The sequence below is a fragment of the Hyaena hyaena genome, unplaced genomic scaffold, assembly GCF_003009895.1.
Source record: "Hyaena hyaena isolate Hyena2069 unplaced genomic scaffold, ASM300989v1 scaffold_276, whole genome shotgun sequence".
In the NCBI taxonomy this organism is placed as follows: Eukaryota; Metazoa; Chordata; class Mammalia; order Carnivora; family Hyaenidae; genus Hyaena; species Hyaena hyaena.
Window position 1 is genome coordinate 1,349,134 of NW_024080909.1, and position 20,529 is coordinate 1,369,662.

Genomic DNA, 20,529 nt, shown 5'->3' on the forward strand with positions numbered 1-20,529 from the left:
CATCTGTTAGTAAATATTACTCGTCTCTAGAATGAAACAAGGTTCACCATCAATTCTATTCCGATTTTTCATTTTTATAGGTGTAAGCCTTGAGAAACCTTACAAATAAATGGATGGAAAAGGAAGAAGTGGTTTTTTTTGGAGCAATGGCTCTCAAATCTTTGAGCTCTTGTTGACTTATGCTGCAAATCAGAGCAATCTACAATCACAAGCCACTGGTGACGGCTTACCGGGGGACAGGTCAGTAAGGTCCGACTTCAACACTACTGTGGACAGGGCTGGAGACCACCAGCGGGCAGGTCTGCTCCTTGGCCACAAGAGCCACGCACTTTCTCAGAAGCAGCACCAATATTCCCAGATGCCCCTGTGTTTGCTGCCCTAGAGGTTTTTCCCCTCCAGCAAAATGCAACAAGGTGTGATGATGGGTGTGTCTTCCTTTTGGAAAGTGGAAGAAAGGCAAGCGTGAGAGATGAGAGATCAGGGAGGAGACATTGTCCCCTAGACGCTTTTCCCTCCCAGGTCAGCTCTGAAACAGAGCAAGTGGGGAAAGATTAGAAATTGAAGCTGAAAGGGGTACCTGGGTGGCTCAGTCGGGTAAGCATCCAACTTCTGCTCATGTCACCATCTTACAGTTCATGAGTTTGAGCCCTGCATTGGGCTCTGTGCTGACAGCTCAGAGCCTGGAGCCTGCTTCAGATTCTGTGTCTCCCTCTCTCTCTGACCCTCCCCTGCTCATTCATTCTCTCTCTCTCTCTTAAATATATTTTAAGATACCTTAAAAATATATATAAACATATATTTAAAAAAAGAAATTGAAGCTGAGGATCTAGAGGCATCTGGGTGGCTCAGTTGGTTAAGCGTCCACCTCTCGGTTTTGGCTCAGGTCATGATCTCAGGATTTGTGCGTTCAAGACCTACACTGGGCTCTGTGCTGATTGCACGGAACCTGCTTGAGATTTTCTTTCACTCCTCTCTCTCTCACTCCCCTGCTTGTGCTCTCAAATAAATAACCAAAAAAAAAAAAAAAAAAAATTGAAGCTGAAGATCTAGAAATGGACTCCTATATATGTATACCTATATACATGGGGGTGTCTTGGTGGCTCAGTCAGTTGAGCATCTGACTCTGGACTCCAGCTCAGGTCATGATCTCATAATCTGTGAGCTCTGTGCTGACAGCATGGATCCTGCTTGGGGTTCTAGGTCTCCCTCTTCCTCTGCCCCTTCTCCACTCACGCTTTCTCTCTCTCTCTCAAAATAAATAAATAAATGTTAAAAAAACAAACTATGTATATAAACACCTTAGAAAGTCTTCACAAGGAATGCTTTATCCCAGTTAAAGACCTCTGCCTTAACTTAAAAAGCTGGTATTTGGGTTCAGGCACTGGTCATCTTCACCTCCTTTATTTTTAAAAAATATTTACTTATTTATGGGGGGGGGGTGCAGAGAGAGAGAGAGGGAGAGCAAGAATCCAGAGCAGGCTCCTCACTGTCAGCACAGAGACTGAAGCAGGACTCAAACCCATGAACAGTGAGATCATGACCTGAGCCAAAATCAAGAGTTGGACATTTAACCAACTGAGCCCCCCAGGAGCCTTTATTCTCACCTCTTTTAGTTAATTACACTTTCCTTATGGGACCTAATCTTTACCTTTGGCTTCACCCACCCAGACAGGCTAGTCACTCCACAGTCTGTCCTCTCTAGCTTAGACCTCTGGCTTGGGCCTGTGGACCACATATTCACCTGGCTGTCTTCACTTTCCACTCTCCTGACTTGGGTTTGATATCTTTTCTTAAATGTGCAAACTTCTCCTATCCTAGATTTAGGAAAAAAAATATTCAACTCCCATAAATTCAATTGGAAACAAAACAGCATTTTTCTCTTACTTTACTATTCACGAAGTACTTTCAACTATATGCATGGGTATATAGTATAAAGTATATATATAAAGTATACATGTGACCCTTACAGTAAATGCCTATATTTTACAGATGAGGAAACTAAGACTCTGAGAGGCAGTGAAGTCAACTACATTCAGAAACACATGAAAGAAATAAGATTTATTCTCTGCCTCGAATAAGTTGGAGAGAAGTTACTTAAAGATTTGAAAAACCAGTATAACCTTGCGCATACTAGGAACCAAAGGTACATGATAGGAAGAGTATTTTTCCAAACTTCTAATAAAGTAGAATAGATTTACAATGGGGCACCTGGGTGGCTTACTCAGTTAAGTGTCTGACCCTTGATTTCAGCTCAAGTCATGATCTTAGAGTCATGAGATCAAGCCATGCATCAGGCTCTGTCCGTGCTGAGCATGGAGCCTACTTGGGATTCTCTCTCTCTCTCTCTCTCTCTCTCTCTCTCTCTCTCTCTCTCTCTCTCTCTCTCACACACACACACACACTTTCTCCCTCCCTCCCTTCCTCTCCCCCACTAATGCATATATCCTCTCTCTCTCAAAATAAATAAATAAAATTTAAAATTTTTTTAAAAAGAATAGACTTACAATTTATGTAAAGGCACTGTATCTTGTTTCCTTATGGAAATATGAAAAAATTAAAAATTTGTTGGCTGGGAAATAAATTAAGTAATCACAGTACCTAAGACCCCAATTAAATGAGCAACTACCAATGGTTTAAGGGTTGTTCGGCCAGAAACAGGAGGTGAAATGTGTCACTTCCTTGGCGTCCTTCCAACACTTTAATTCCACACAAAAGAAAACAAGTAAGTTTTATCCATTCTCTTATGGACTGTGTTTCTGACATACTCACTCACTGAATGTACATTTCCTGTCCTGAGTGAGGCGTTTGTGGACTGTTGGGGGTGGTGGGAACAATGCCTTACTCTCTTGAACAAGCATTGTTTGTAACAAACCCCAGGCAAAAGGGCATCTTGGGAGTCTGGGTTCTCATACAACCCAAAATATACAATTTTACATCCTCTTAAGATGGTGGTCAAGAAGTGATCAACCAAATCTTTAAAAACATTCTTCCTTCATCTTTTTTTCTCTTTGTTTGCACATCTCTCATCTTGGCTCTCATTTCTCACCTGCTGAGATGTCTGGACTGTCTTATCTTCACAAACAAGTCGAAACTTTCAATTTCCCTTAGACATATTGGCTACTCGCATTTTCATCTTTATTGTACACTTTTGGACTCGGGAGACACAACTCCAAGCTTTCCTTGGTTGGTAATGAACCGGGCCTCCTTTATTACCACATGTTTTATCTGGCAAAGACCTGCAAAGGTAAATGCAGCCAGCAGGAGCGCGTGGGTGGTTTAGCCAGTGGAGCATGGGACGCTTGATCTCACTGTTCTCAGGTCTCCATCTCAGGGTTGTGAGTTCAAGTTCCCTGTTGGGTGTGAGCATACTTAAAAACAAACAAAGGCAGCCAGCCAATGAACAATGGGAGGTGTGGGGCGCCTGGGTGGCTCAGTCGGTTAAGTGTCTGACTTCGGCTCAGGTCATGATCTCACGGTTCGTGGGTTTGAGCCCCGTGTCGGGTTCTGTGCTGACAGCTCAGAGCCTGGAGCCTGTTTCAGATTCTGTGTCTCCCTCTCTCTCTGACCCTCCCCTGCTCATGCTCTCTCTTTCTCTCGCAAAAATAAATTAAAAACAGTAAAATTAAAAAAAAAAAACCCAAAAACGACAGAAGGGTGCTTTGAGTAAAGGAATGGATGCATTCCAGTCTAAAGAATTTCAGGTCCTGGTTTTTACTCAAAATCTCGGACTTCACTTCTGAGTTGGAAGCATAACTTCCTTTTTAAAGGAGCCAAGGGGGATCTGATGGTCCACAGATCCTGCTCCGTCCAAGTGTCCCCAATTCCATCTCCAGATTTAGAGCAGCTTCGAATGTTCCCAGGCCAGCTAATGGTGGGTCCTTTGCGGGAGGGCAGAGCCCACAGAGCTAAGGGCCTGAGACTCAGACAGGAAATATGCTGATTTCCCCGCTCTGGTCCTCTGCCCTCTACCAACCACAACTTCATTCCTGAACTCCATCTTATCCAAACCAGAAACGTAAGCCTCTCTGCCCATGTAGGAGTGTAAAATGAGATTGGAGCAACCTCGATGGCACCAAAAGTAAGCAGGACATTACCACTATCATTGAATATAATAATCTAGAATATTCTGTAACCACAAAAGTAATGCTCATTTAAAAAATTCAAATAATACAGAGGCACGGAGAATGAAAAGTCAAATTCAATGCGAATCATTTCATATCTTCTCTATTTCTGTGCATTTATACACATGCGCACACACACGTGTATTGTATTGCTTTTAAAAATTCAAATGGTGTGCCATTTGTATTATTTTGTGGTTAGATTTTCATTTAACAATATCCTTTAGAATTCACTTTGTCATGACTTAACATCCCAGATATAATTACTTGACTATTCCTCTAATAACTTAGGCTATTTGCAGCATTTGTTTATTGTGAAGAAGAGGGTGAGGGTTATTTTTGTACATAATTTTATCCACATCTGGAAGAATTTCTGCATGACAGATTCAAAGAATAGTCTTGGGACTATTGGATATCGAACTTTAAAGTTGGAAAGAGTCACATGACCATTTATGGTTACCTTTTTTTTTTGATCTTTTGCTTTTAACCCTCCAAACACAATCATACACATTCCAAACGGAGGGATTATGCCATCGTTAGGCCTAATTTCCACCCTGGGGGTGTGTCTTAGTCCATTCAAGTGGCTATAGTAAAAATACCACAGACTGTGTGACCTAAACAATAAGCATCTCTTTCTCACAGTTCTGAGGCTAGGAAGTCCAAGATCAAGGCAGTGGCAGATTCAGGGTCTGGTGAAGGCCCATTTCCTGATTCACAGACAGCTGTCTTCTTGCTGTGCCCTCATAAGGCAAAAGGGACACTAGAGCTCTCTGGGGTCCTTTTATAAGGGCACTAATCCCATTCCTAAGGGCTTTCCCACTCATGACCTAATCACTTCACAAAGTCCTCACCTCCAAATACCATCCCCTTGGGAATTAGGTTTCAACATATGAATTTTATCAGTGACACAAACATTCAGTCTGTAGCAAGACAGGACAAGTCTTCATTGAGCAGGGCTGTTCCATAGACTGCTGGACATCTAACAATCTTGACTCTGCTTATTAAAAGCCAGTTGGAATCTGCATTAGTTACCTATTGCTATACAACAGATTACTTTAAACTTAAGAATCTTAATGGCGTGCTCAGTCGGTTAAGTGTTCGACTTTTGGTTTTGGCTCAGGTCATGACGTCATGGTTCACAAGTTCAAGCCCCGCGACTTTTGGTTTTGGCTCAGGTCATGACGTCATGGTTCACAAGTTCAAGCCCCGCGTCGGGCTCCATGCTGACAATGTGAAGCCTGCTTGGGATTCTCCCTCCATCTCTCTGCCCCTCCCCAACTAGTGTTGACTCTGTCTCTCTCAAAATAAAGATATAAACTTTAAAAATATCATTAAACTTAGCATCTTAAAACAAGGACCATTTATTATCTCCATTTCTATAGGTCAGGAATCTGGGAGCAGCTTAGCTGGATGGTTCACGCTTAGAGTCTTCACCAGCCTGCCGCCCAGGTGTTAGCCGGAGAAGCCGTCATCTGAGACTTGGTTGGGTATGGAGGGCCTGCTTCCAAGTTTACTCACATGGCTAGCTTGCAGCAGGCTTCAGTTCCTCACCACGTGGCCATCTCCATGCTTGTGATGAGGCTTTCCACGAAATAAGTAGTGGGAGAGAGAGAGAGAGAGTCCGAGAGAGAAGCTGCAGTGTCTTTTCTAATCTTATCTTGGAAGTGTCTGACCTTCACTTCTGTGGCCATCCTACTGATCACGCAGACCAACATTGCTGCAGCGTGGGAGGTACCATGAAGCGGCGTGACCACCAGAAGCAGGGATCACTGGGGGCCAACTTAGAAGATGGCTACCGTAGGGCCGCCTGGGTGGCTTAGTCAGTTAAGCGTCCGGCTTTCGCTTAGGTCATGATCTCACGGTTCGTGGGTTCGAGCCCCGCGTCGGGCTCTGTGCTGACTGCCAGCTCAGAGCCTGGAGCCTGTTTCAGTCTGTGACTCCCTCTCTCTCTGACCCTCCCCTGCTCACGCTGTCTCTTTCTCTCTCTCTCTCCTAGAAATAAATAAAACATTAAAAAAAAAAAAAAAAAGAAAATGGCTACCGTATCCTATAACTGATATTCGTGACAACAGAAATGTCCTACATATATTTCCCAACTCTCCTCTCATCCCCAATTAAGGATGATCACCTCATTTACGATGAAGAAAAGGAAGAAAGGTAGAAGCAGTGATTGCTTAGATTGTGTGACTCATAGCGGCTCTCTAGCACTCTCCTGCCTCTCAGTAAACACATTTGTGACTAATCTGTGGGAATCATTTGTAGTTTAGCTGTACTCCTCAGGAAAAAGGAAACTCTGATAATAATCACATATTTAGGTTAATGGCAGATATTTTTCCCTTGCATGGGAATTTTAGTATCTCTTCATCTTGGATAAAGTAAGCTTACAACTAGAAATTCCTCTCCAATTTACTCAAATGTGGTGAGACTCAGCCTGGTACTACAGTTTTTAATATTTTCCCAACATAAATTAAATATTGGTGCCTGGCTGGCACAGTCAGTAGAGTGTGTGACTCTTGATCTTGGGGTTGTGAGTTCGAGCCCCACACTGGGTATAGAGATTACCAAATCAAATAAAATATTTTTTGTATGCCAAAGAACTGCTAATCTTGCAAAGAGCTCTTTAATTGGAGTGGGAGGAGTTGGGAGAATGTGGACAACGGTTCTAAGGTTATTAGTACTACTGCTGCTGAGCTCAGAGTTTCCGAGCCATCGTCTAATTTAATCCTAACAGTCCAGAGGAGGTGGGCATTATTATTCCTTATCTGCCAGGTTAGGAAACTCGTGCTCAAGATCAAATAATATATAAGTGACAGCCAGGATGGAAGTCAGATGCTTGAACTGAACCTTGGCTACAACATGATCAGGACAGAATTCTTTTTTTCTCTTTTAATATATTTTTTACGTTTGTTTATTTTTGAGAGAGACAGAGCACAAGTAGGGGAGGGGTGCAGAGAAGGAGACACAGAATCCAAAGCAGGTTCCAGGCTCCAAGCTGTCAGCACAGAGCCTGACGCGGGGCTCAAACTCACAAACTGCGAGATCGTGACCTGAGCCGAAGTTGGAAGCTTAACTGACTGAGCCACCCAGGAGCCCCAAGGCCACAATATTCTAATCCACAAAGACAAAAGAAATAATCATTTTTAATCCCCAGAAATGGACTGCACACCAAAGATTTTCCCAAATTGATAATAAACTTACTAAAAAATGTGATGATGGCTGGGGTTTGGACAATCTGGGACCAGTGAAACTATCCTAAGACACAAGCACAGTGAGACGTGAACTTCAAGTCACACATCAGAACCGACAACGATCTGGATGCATAAAGTCTGTGTAGACCCAGGTGCCAACACCTGCCCTTTGCTCAGCTGGTCTGATTGGACACATCCCACTCTCTGGTCAAGCCCATCATACCTCTGAGTCTTACATATCTCATCAGCCAGCATTGTGAGTCCAACATTCATGTTACTAAATGTCTAAACTTAAGGGGCTCCTGGGTGGCTCAGTTGGTGAAGCATCTGACTCTTGATTTTGACCCATGTCATGATCTAAGAGTTGTGAGTTCAAGCCCTGAGTCCAGCTCTGAGCTGACAGTGCAGAACCTTCTTGGGAGTCTCTCTTTCTCTCTCTCTGCCCCTCCCCCAATTGCATGTGTGCTCTCTCTCTCTCAAAATAAATAAACTTTAATAAATAATAAGTGTCTACACTTGACAATAACTATTACTGAACACTGACTGTGTGCCAGGCACAGCTGTAGGCATGTTAGCTACAAAATCTCATTTGATCATCATAACATGACTCTACAGATGAAGAAACCAAGTAATTAAATAGCTTACCTAAGCCTTTGACATGGAAAAATTGGCATCTACCTTTTTTTAATGTTTATCTTTGAGACAGCGAGAGAGAGGGGAGGATGGGGCAAAGAGAGAAGGGGACAGAGGATCCAAAGCAGGTACCGTGTTGACACCAGTGAGCCTGAGGCCGGACTCGAGCTGAGGTTGGAACTCACAAACTGTGAGATGGTGGCCTCAGCTGAAGTTGGATGCTCAACTAACAGAGCCACCCAGGCGCCCTGCCATATGCATTCTTTTGACGATAGTGACGCTTTATTTTGAGCAATATGGTGAATTAGTAGATCCCTCTTCTCCCCACTTGCTTGCTTCCCTCCAACACCCAATTTTAGTTAACTATGTATCTTTAGTTCTTTTATTTATATGGTTAAGTATTTGTGGGCCATCTGAAGCCAGATGATCAAGAAGAGGAAGGTACTGTAGTAGTTTGAATGAATGGAGAAAGACGATGGGAGAAGTGAATCCTCAAAATACGCATGATGTTATAAGCACACAGAACCCAGAAGTGTGGGAACTAGTATCCATATTCACACAGAGATCCATGTGGAGTAAGGATCCCCTGATGAGAACACAAACCAACTTACCACAGATTATTAATGTGCATAGTGACCAATGAGTAAACTTTGTTAAATGATATTATTGTCATCACAATGAAAAGCACTATTGGACTGTCCCATCTACCATAATACATTATATTGTAATGTGTTATTTATTTATTTATTTATTTATTTATTTATTTAATTTAGAGAGACAGAGCGAGCACACAAATAGGGAAGGGGACAGGCTGAGAGAGAGAAAAAAAAAGAGAGAATCCCAAACAGGCTCTATGCTCAGCGTGGACAGAGTCCAACACAGGGCTCAATCCCACAAACCTGGGATCATGACCTGAGCCGAAATCAAGAGTCAGACACTCAAACGACTGAGACAGCCAGGCACCCCTAGACTGTCCCTTCTACATGATAGGGATGTAAAACAAAGTTCGTTAAAAAGATAATAAAAAAATAAATAAATTTTAAAAAGAGAAAAAATATCAACATAGATCATGGAAATCACTCAAATGATGGGCAGTATGCTCAAAATCAAAATAACCAAGGGGCAACTGGGTGGCTTGGTCACTTCAGTGGCCAACTCTCAATCTCAGCTCAGGTCATGATCTCATGGTTCATGAGTTTGAGCCCCATGTCCATCTCTTTGCTGAAAGCATGGAGCTTGGGATTCTCTCTCTCTGCCCATCCCCCACTGTGCTCACTCTCTTTTGCTCTCTCTCAAAATAAATAAATATCTTTAAAATCAAAATAATCAAACCAACAAGTGAAATCTTAACCATATAAATAGACTTTTCTACTATTAACACCAATAGCAGTGATTTTATTTCAGCAAGACAATTCAATCTGTCATACTGAACCTTAATTTCTACCCTCTGAGTTTGTAGTTTTGCTAGTATGTTTTGAATTTATAATTGCATAAGACTATTAGCATAGGTTTACATGTTGTTTTAAATATTTAAATGTGTGTATTATCAAAACCTTTCCATTGTAAGTGACAAAGACCCAGACCGACCTGGCTGTGCTCATCCTTCACAGCCCTCGATCCTGGCTACAATCAGCATTTTAGCCCAGGACTTTACAGCAGTCTCCTCACCTGCCCCTGACAACAGAATAAAGGCATCGTCCAATATGCTGCCCTTGGTTCACTTCTCTTCTCCTTCTACACACTTTCTTCTGGGGGGAACTCATCTACTCACGCAGCCATATTGATTGTGGGATGACGTTGTGGTGTCTACACTGCCATCCATCATCTCTTTAAACCTACATTTCTGACTGCCCCCTCGGATGTCTCTGCCTCCCCTTTAATGTAACAAACACTGATGAACTTTCTCCCTGTCTCTGTCCCTTTCTCTCCTCTTTTTTTAAAAGATATTTTAACTATAATTGGTTCATACCATTGCTTTTTTTCCTCTTGGGATTTTTCTCTCCATCATACCTCCACTTGCACAGATACCACTGAAATGGCTGCAACGTTTTGGACTCCAGCTAAGGAGAAGTTGAGTCAGCGATGCCAGGGCTTGGCGGGGTAGATCTACATGGCTCACAATGAGTTGGGTGTATGGTTATTGCTAGCCATCTTGGGGTGGGGGTGGCTTCCAGGAATATCCCTGCTGCCCATTAGGCTGATTCACCCAGAAGGCATGTCATGATATGAACGTGTCCTATTATACACAGCCCTGAAACCATACAGGTAGTGAAAGAAAAACAAGCTTGAAATGTGCAGCTGGAAACCCACTCAGAATAGAAATCGTCTCCTGTCAGGAGGGCTCAAGAATGCAGCAGAGACGATTTTCCCATTTTAGATACACTGCTTTTTTTTTTTTTCTTTTTTGATGGTAATTGTGTGAAATAGAATGATCATGAATTCTGTATTTATAGGTCACAAATTATTACAAGGCTACCAACAGCAAGATCATCTGTAACAGCTCATAGATATAAGCAATCTGTATTTCCAGAATTAAAATCTATAAAATAGGAGATAATCTACAAAATAGATCTAGGAAATAAGAACATTTTGTCTCATACGTTTTCTTATACAATCTCTGTTGCATTAACAGAGCAGACATATTTTATTCAATTTTCACATAAAATCCCAAAAAGCAGTCCACGCCTGCACCGGCACCTGAACACAGAACGAACCATAGCCCCCGGCTAGCTCGTCTACCAACTGCGGTCTGAGCTCTTGTTAGCCCACACTGAGGACAGGTGCCCATCTTATACTGCTGTCTACCATCGGCTCTGCTCTGCTCACCATGACTGCCTGTGCGGGGCACACAGATCAGGGACACACATGAATTATGTTGACATGCCTGGTGGCATGTCTGCTGCTTCAGGAGAACTGCCGATCAAGCTAGAGAGCCTTTCTGCCCTTGATGTCCTAGGAACTATGCTCCTCCTTGAAATGTGACGTTAGCGAGAAAAACTTTCTCTCCTTAGCTTATTTTTTAAAATGTCTGTCCTATTGAACAGTGAAAAAGTGGTACAATTGCACAACTCTTAACCCACATTCAAACAATTATAACATTTTGCCACATTTGCCCTTTCTATCCCTCTCTCTCTCTCTCTTTGAATCTCTCTCGATCCCTCACTTCCTTTATCCTTCCTTCCCTCCATCGCTCCCTATCATCGGAAACTAAGTTGCAGATGTCAAGGCATTTCAGTCTAAAATCCTTGGCATGGGGTGCCTGGGTGGCTCAGTCAGTTAAGTGTCCAACTTCGGCTCCGGTCATGATCTCACAGTTCGTGGGTTCGAGCACCGCATCGGGCCCTGTGCTGACAGCAAGCTCAGAGCCTGGAGCCTGCTTCGGATTCTGTATCCTTCTTTCTCTGGCCCTCCCCTGCTAGTGCTATCTCTGACTCTCAAAAATAAATAAAAACATTAAAAAAAAACAAACAGTAAAATCCTTTGCATGGATCTTCAGAAAACAAAGACATTCTTCTCCGTGACCGTAATCAATACCACCATCACATCCAAGAAACTTCACACTGATGTAATAGTAGTTTTATCTGCAGTTCAAAATCCCAACGCCTGGAATCGTCCACGGAAGTCTTCTTTGGCTCCTTCTCAACCTAGGTCATCAAACGTCATCCGATTCACTTGGTTCTCATGTTTCTTTATCCTTTATTCTCCTTTTAACCAAAACAGCTCTGGGTTTTGTTTTGGTTTCTTTTCTTTTTCTTTCTTCCTTTTTATTTTCTCTCTCTCTCTCTCTCTCTCTTTTTTTTTTTTTTATGGGTTCAGGCCAGTTGCCTTGTTTGATTGTTTCCTCATCATCATATTCAAATTAAAGGTCTTGGGCAAAATACTACCTGGTGTACTTTTCACTGCTTCATATCAGGAGGCACATTGATACACTGTCTCATTGTCAGACAAGCAAAGTTGGTCATTTGGTTAAAGGTGCTTTCTGCCGGATCTATTGTGAAAACATTTCTCCCTATTTGTAATTAGGAAGTAACCTCTGGGATAATAAGGGCAGACATCAATTGTGTGCATCACCTTCTCCTCCACAATCTTTAATCCAATGGGTTTAGCATCATTATTGCATTGGTGATTGTAAAAGAAATGGTAATTTTCCTAATTCTATCATTCTGTCTACATTTATTAGCTGACATTCTTCATGAAATTTTCCCTCCCTTGCAATACACACTGTTTTAACATCACTAGAACTCATGGATTCCTTTCTAATTTCATGTTTTATAACCCATTGCCATTTTTATTAGGTTTTTGGTGCTCACTTTGTCCCAAAATTAACCAGTAGGAACCCCTTCAAGCTGGCTCCCCTGAACTTTTCACACATCTTCCATGATCAGGGTCAGGATCGCAGGCGTGTGACCTGGGCAGTTTCACAAGACCTTGCTCTTAGGAAAGCCACCTGCGTGACTCACTGCTCTGTTATTGCTATTTTGACATTCCTGGTAATTTTTCAACAAGCAGCCTGCATTTTCATTTTGCACTGGGCCCTGCAAATTATATGGCTGGTCCTACCCATTGGCCTTAGAACACTTTCTGCCTTCTGGCACAAGAAGAAGTTCCAAATACATTGTATTTTCCCTGTCCTTAATCTGAAATCAGTCAATTTATCCAAGGAGGCTTGTTCCTTGTAGAGGGAATGGGATTTAGAAACCAAGATCTGAGGACGAATGTGTCCCTGGATCCTGGAGTGGCATTGCTTCAAGTCATCTTCAGCAGGAAGAACATAATGACCCTATCCAAATCTCTGCACTAAGAGACACTGAACTCCAGCATGGCTTCAAGCAGCATAAGGCTGTGTCTCTAGGAGGACCCCAGCCCCTCCCCTAAATGCCTGCCTGGAAAGTTCAAGCCTTCCGGAGAATTTACTGTTCTTTCCAGCCAACATGAGATAGGCTACTGACCACCCTGTCTTAGAGCATTCACTTAAAAGGGCTTGTAATTGCAAATCCTTCCTCTTACTCTTTGAGATGTAGATGTTTCTCCTGAACTCAGGAATGCCTTCCTCAGGGCTCTGAAAGTCCTGCTTTCGGAAGGTAGTCAGTGGGAAGGACAGGACCTCTGTCTCCCAATCTCCGTGGGAGGAAGCATCCTGACTTCCTTCCCTGCCAGCCGGCAGACGCAGCTGGCCCAAGTGACACTGAGGCCGACCAACCTTCTGTAATTTTTCACTTGAGCACCGCTCTGTCCCCCTCCCAACTGCTTTCCTCTCTGTTTAAAACACCGGTGACTCTGTGCACATCAGCAGGGAACTCCGTCCTTGTCCCTGCTCTCAGTAGCTCCTGAATAAAATCTGCTTTCACCGCTTTAATGTCCAGCTTTATCTTCGACAGTGAATAGAGCTGGGAAATCGTGAATTCATAGCGACGCTTCCAGGTCTAATCCAGAAGCAGAGCCTTTCTCCGTCCCATGGTACCTCTCTCCTCGGACCTCCAGAGCCTGAGGCTGCCCCACACCGTGTGTTTACTCAGAGGCCGTACCTGACAGCATATGCAGAGGAAATTCAGCACGATGACACCAATATTATTATCAAGCATATCAAGCGCTTGCTTGAATGCATAAGCCTCCTGTGAGTCTTGTTTCCCTTAGAATATATCCCAGGAGTCAGAGCATAGGCTTCAAAAGTTACTGACAAGCCTCCTCTCTGGAGTATTATGCCATCAGCTTGCTAACCACTTACTTTGTGTTTATATTCAATATCCGCCACCCCCCCCCCATTCTCTTTAATTTTTGAAATACTTACAGTCAAAGTTTTAAGTATTTAAGCACAAAACTCAAAGCTGCATGAAAAGATCCTCAGAAAAGTGTCAATGTCCCTCTCACTCCTCCTCTTTCCCCGCCACTCGCACCCGTGCCCTACAAGTAATCGTCTTCCCTTGTTTCCGGTTTATCTTTCTAGTGGTTCTTGTGAAAACAAGCAAACACACACACAATTCTTAGCCCACCTTTTTGTACAGAAATGTTAACATGCTTTATATATTCTTTTCCACCTTACTTTCTTCACTTAACAATATAGCTTGGATGGGGCACCTAGGTGGCTCAGTGGGTTGAGGATCCGGCTTCAGTTCGGTCATGGTCTTGCAGGTTGTGAGCTGGAGCCCTGCATGGGGCCCTGTGCTGACAGCACAGAACCTGCTTCAGATCCTCTGTATCCACTCTCTCTGCCCTTCCCCTGTCCCCCTCTCTCTCTTTAAAAAATAAACATTAAAAAATATATATGTAGCTTGGAAATCCTTTCCTATGCCTTCAGTGAGCCCCCCAGTCTTTTTCATGGCTGCATGATGCTCCATCCCTAGGCTGTTCGTGACTGGTTCAACTAGTCTCTGACGGACAGGAGCTTTGCTTGTGTTTTCAGTATTTGCTACTGTAACAAAGTTCTGCAATCAATAACCTTTTTTTCATATGCTGCTTTGCATTCTGCAGGGTGTTTCTTCAGAATAAAATGATCGAAGCTGGATTCCTGGACCACAGGGAACATAGTCCTACCGACACGTTGATTCCAGCCCAATAAGACCCATTTATTATTGTTTTATTAACTACTGCCCCACTCTCATCTTTAGTGGTTTCTCTGCTCTGTACTCCTGCCAGCGGTGCCTAAAAGGGCTGTGGACACACCGATGTAGAGAAGCTCAGGTGTTTCAGGTACGGGAGCTCAGAGGGTCTGCTCTGTGGGAGCTGTTATTGCCAGAGAGCCAGTCTCCTACGGCTTTCCACGATGAGTTTGCTATGGTTGTGTCTCCAGCATATTGAAAGACAGTTCATGCGGGTGAAAAAGAGGGCTCCCCAAACCAGCAAAACCTTTGCGTGATGGACTGGACCTTAAACTACCTCCGGGGAGAGCTCTAAAAATAGTGTGTGGGGCTCAGAAGTGGGCCCCAGCCCTGAGCTCTCCAAGGAGACTGATGAAGATGCAAAATGAAAACCACAGATCAACGAATGAGGCTGAGAGCAGCTACATAAGAAGCCAGGTGACAACAACACACATCCTGCAGCAGTGGAAGCAGGGGTGAGGCCTGGCCCTGCTTAAGCTGGGGTGACGCTTAGCGAGGGCGAGGGAGTCTAGCAGGGAATCAAAACTTTCATCAATAAAGTTTACAAGTTCAGCTGTAAATATAAAACTTATGGTAATTATAAACAGCTCCATATTTTTTTTTAAATATTTTATTTATTTCTAGCAGAGAGAGAGAGACAGCGTGAGCAGGGGAGGGTCAGAGAGAGAGGGAGTCACAGACTGAAACAGGCTCCAGGCTCTGAGCTGGCAGTCAGCACAGAGCCCGACGCGGGGCTCGAACCCACGAACCGCGAGATCATGACCTAAGCGAAAGTCGGACGCTTAACCAACTAAGCCACCCAGGTGCCCCAAAACAGCTCCATATTTTTAAAAATATTTTTTACAGGTTTATTCATTTTTGAAAGGGAGAGAGAGAGAGCAGGGGAGGGGCAGAGAGAGGAGGAAACACAGAATCGGAAGCAGGCTCCAGGGTCCAAGCTGTCAGCAAAAGCCCTATGTGGGGCTTGAACCCACAAACCATGAGATCATGACCTGAGCTTAAGTAGAATGCTTAATTAACTGAGCCATCCGGGCACCCCAACAGCTCTATATTTTTATCCTGAATTTAACTAACTTTGCCCAAACTCATCAGACCCAAGTATATCCGTCTCCTATTGCTGTTGTAACAAGTTACAACCCACTTCACAGCTTAATCAGCACAGATATATTATCTTACAGCTCTGCAGGTGGGAAGTCTGAAAGGGCTCATACTTGGCTCAGGGTGTTGCAAGGGCTTCTCTAGCTTCAAGAGGCTTGGAGTCCCTGGCCTGAGGCCTGCTCTCATCTTGTAAGCCAGCAGCAACTGGGTGAGTCATTCTGACTTGAGTCAACTCAGAGTCATGTGACACTGACTCTTGGGCCCACCCAGATAACCAGGATAATCTTCAGAGTTCAAGGTCAGCTGACAAGCAACCTTAATTCCATCTGCAAACGTGACTCCCCATTTCCATGGAAGCTGCCATACTCATAGATTCCAGAACTGGGTTGTGGATGTGTATGGGGGCAGTTATTCTGTCCACCGTCAAGTGACACTGGACTTCCTTGTTCCCAGCTGTGCTCCCACACAGTGCCACATTCACAATTCTACAAACGCCTGGAGAGCAAAGTGCATCATTACTACAGGTCCCTTGAGGACACTGGGAAGGGAGCTTTAGGTCATCACCTAGCAAATCCTCTTCAGATATCTTGCTCCTGAGGTTTCTATCCGGCATTCTGCATGGGAACTGTAGACTCTACTTTCTCCTCCTCCCCCCTTCCCCACTCCTTCCAGACCTATTTTCCTTCTGATTGTGTTCCACATCCTCTCTCTTCAAGAAACCCAGCTCACTTCAGTTCTCAGCGTCTCTGGCCTTGCATCACTCTGCTCACCCCACACTCGGCTCCTCGCAGAAAGCGAGTGTGCTGGGCATACCATCTGCTCCCCCAGATCCCATCCCCAGCCTTCTGCTCCGGTGCCCAGGAAGGCCAATCCCGCCCTCTGGCTCCTGGTTGGGTTGCACACTACAAAGTGTGGGGAATGGAGGGGGAGGGGGCGTGGGGGTCTATTCTCCTCTCTTCCCAAAGCTTCAGCTCCTATCTGGTGGCCTCATCTCCAGCGACAATTCTCCCTCCAGGTTCTGGCAATCATCACATCCCCCGGCCCCTCCCAGGCCTTGAGCCGTAACAGTCCCCCCCCACGCCTGCTCCTTCTGACGGGCTTCACCACTCCTTGTTGGCTTCCTTAAACCCACACCTTGATAAATGGTCCCTTTGTGAAATTCTGTTCAATGTCAATGTCAATATCTAAAGTCATTCCGGCAGGGACCCTGAACACGTAGTGGGGACGGGGACTTGTAAGCGCTTACAATTTAACACACACACACAAATGTTTGACATCTGCTAAGACATGGATGAACCTTGAAGACGTTATGCTAAGTGAAATAAGCCGGACACAGAAGGACAAATTCTGTTACAATTCCACTTACATGAGGCACCTAGACTAGTCAGGTAGACAGAAAGTAGAATGGTGTTCCCAGGAGCTGAGGGTGGGGGACACAGTGTCCGTCTGGAGAGACGGATGGTGGTGCAGGTGCCCAACACCGTGAACGTCCTCCATGCCACACCCTTAGAAATAGTTAAGATGGTGACTTTGATGTTATCTAGATTTCCTACCATGATGAGAGAAGAGAAGAGAGGTAACTTTCAAAATTTCTATCACACACACAACAGGGATCTCAGCCTGAGTTCTGACTGTGACCGTGTCCTGTGATGGGATATACCCGGGCAGGTCTGGAAAAACAGTGGGCTAGCCTGAGAGAAGTTTATTTGCAAGAGGGCTGAGGACTTAGTTTAAATGCAGAAAGATCCAGGCACCAGGCCGCTGACCCAGAAACAAAGTCAGACTCCTCATGAGGGGCAAGAGCAACTGTCCAGTTCAGGAAGGATCCCTGGTAATACATGCTCACCTTTAGTCTTTAGAGCATTTCCTGCAATTACCACAGACCCTGGTGGGCTTTTTTAAATGTTTATTTATTTTAAGAGAGAGAGAGAGAGAGAGAGAGAGCGCGCACGGGTGGAGGAGGGGCAGAGAGGGAGACACAGAATCCCAAGCAGGCTCCAGACTCTGAGCTGTCACTAGAGAGACCAAGGAGAGGCTTGAACTCACAAACCAGGAGACCATGACCTGAGCTGAAGTGGGACACTTAACTGACTGAGACACCCGGACGCCCCACCATGGACCATGTTTAATGCCCGTGTGTCCTCTGCCTGGACAGCTCCACCAGCAGGCCTGTCTCTGTTCGTCCAGGCTTCTGTAACAGAACCACAGGCTGGGTGGCTTACGGATACAGACATTTGTCCTCAGAGCTCTGAAGGCTGAAGTCCAAGATCAAGATGCCCACAGAACCAGGGTCTGGTGAAGACTTGCTTCCTGGTTCACAGATGGCGTCTTCTCTCTGTGTTCTTACATGGAGAAGAGGTAGGGAGCTCTCTGGTGTCTCTTTCGGAAGGGCACTAATCCCATATACAGGGCTTCTCTCTCATGACCTAGTCACTCCCAGAGTCCCAACTTCCAAATACCATCCCAGTAGAGAATAGGACTGCTACATATGAATTTGGGGTGTAGGTCTATGGGGGGGATATATTCAGTATGTTTCCAGAGCTATGAATATTTTATTCATAGCTTTGTCCCCAACACCTCATTTAATCACCCTGGCAGTACGTATATTTGAGTAAATGAATGAATTCGAATACAGACTGGTGATTGTTAGCATAATTGGTTCCCTCCTAGCTCTGTGGATGCTTGTCTGGGTCCTGGAGTTACAGAAAATTGTGAATGAAGTGAACTACAACCTGAACTCTGTAATACCCCAGGAGCATTAAGCAACGTCACATAGCACCTTCAGCGAACAGGACAGACAGATGAGAGCTATCCAGAATGAGCCTGAGTGTCAGCTTTTCAGAATTCAGGGCAGCGTATTCTCACCTGACAGTGAGGCGGGGTAAATTGTACTCTGATTTTTCTTCTTTCTTTCTAATCCAAATCCAAAATGTCTTAGCTTTCAGCCATCCCAGAGCTTTAACATGACCTTTCTCGCTTTTTCTCTATTCATGTTTTGTAGCCACATTAGTCAACTTAATTACATTTAACTTTAATGGATTGTATAACTATGAATATAATTTTTGAGATACTTTTGCAAGAGGAGAACTTTCCCATCCTGCTCATACATTCTTCTCTTAGCTCATGGTACATATTAATGCCAATGGCTTATAATTCTTAACTTTAAATGCGGTCAGCTGGTTTTGTTTCTGAGTGAGACACCGGAGGCCCCAGGAAGGTTTCCGGCCTCTGCCAGGATAATGAAGGAAATCTAAGACATCGTTTCCTTGATTCCTCACCACAAATACCTACTAAAGCTGACTCTCAGGTGCTGAACCAGCTGGCTGTCACTGCCGGCGTTGGGCTCAATGCCAGGTGGTCTTGGGCCTTTTTTCATCCCCTTTTGACTTGATAACATCTTTTTTTAATTTTTCAGTTTAGCTATGCTTCCTTACTTGGGCCCTTTCAAATTCTTGATAAAGAAATTGCTTCCCTCCTTCTTGACCATGACTAGAGCATGTGTACAACCTCATGGGCATATTGTTTCAAAGAGGAGCCTGCTGAGCCTTTCCACAGAGACAAGAGAGAAGAAAGGAGAAAGGAACAAGAGGCAGGTGTTGGGAGTATTGAGATTTGCATGGAAAGAATTTTCTGGACTAAGCCCCTCCTCCATCTTAGAGATTTTGTCATATCATCTGCCAGGGTATATTTAATGGTCCCCAATATGATTTCAGCACAAGTTGATTGCCAATGCGTTGGCCAAGCCTCCACCCTGGGCTTCAATAATCTATCACTTTGCATATTCTTTTCCACATGATGTGGGTCCCTGTTCATCACATCTGACTCTTGGCCCAGCCCTCACCCGTGCCCTATCCACACGTGGCACGTCTGGATGTCAGCAGTATGAACAAGGTACCGATGCATGCCACGCCATGGAGGAATCTTGAAAACAAGGGCTAAGTGGAAGAAGCCAGGCACAAGAGACAAGTGCTATATGATGATTCCATTTCTGTGAAATGTCTAGAGCAGGCAAGTCCATAGAGACAGAAAATGGAACGGTGGTTGCCAAGGGGCTGGGGGAGGGGAATGAGGAGTGACTGCCAATGGATGCAGTATTTCTTTTTGGGGTGATGAAAACGATCTCCGTGGTGCACCTATGCGACTCTGTGACTATACCAAAAACCAATGAATTGTACACTTTAAATGGATGAATTGTACGTATGTGAATTATATCTCAATAAAGCTGTTACCAGAAAAGCAACTCAAGGTGAGGGTAAGGGGGTAAAGGCGGAAGTCAGTGTAGGAGAAAATGAGCAATGAGACTTTAGAAATCAGAAGGAGATAAAGAGAGGGATGCTTCTCTTTTTTTTTTTTTAAGAGAAAGGAAAAATATGCTCTTATAAAAATTAGGGCTTTTCACGTAACAGCTGAGAAGAGTGTTGTCTCTAAAGTATGTTCAGGAAACTACAGGAAGGGGGTGGGGGGAAGCCTGGCTCAATGCAGGAAAAGTGGAAACCAGACAAAAGGCGTAGCTAACTACGGAATCAGGACCACCAAAGTGAAGAGTCAGAACACCACGGAACAGAGCAAAAGACAGCCGAGAACAAGTGGCAGGAAAAGCATTTTGAATTTTGACATAAAAATTCAGTTAAATGAGACATGAAAGCCCACCTTCGTTCTTGTGGCCTCTTCTACGTTTTTACGCACACACACCTCCCCCTCTGCATCCCACTCAGAAGCTGGCCTCCCTGTCCCCCAGGGGACCTGTCTCGCTCTGATGAGCCAGACGGGCAGCACGAGCCTTGGGAACATGCCGAGAGGCAGTGGTGGCCGAAGCCCACGGGATCTTCCCCCACCACCCACCTCCTGGGCGGCAGAGGCCCAGGTCCCCACCAGGCTACTGGCGGAGCCCTGAGG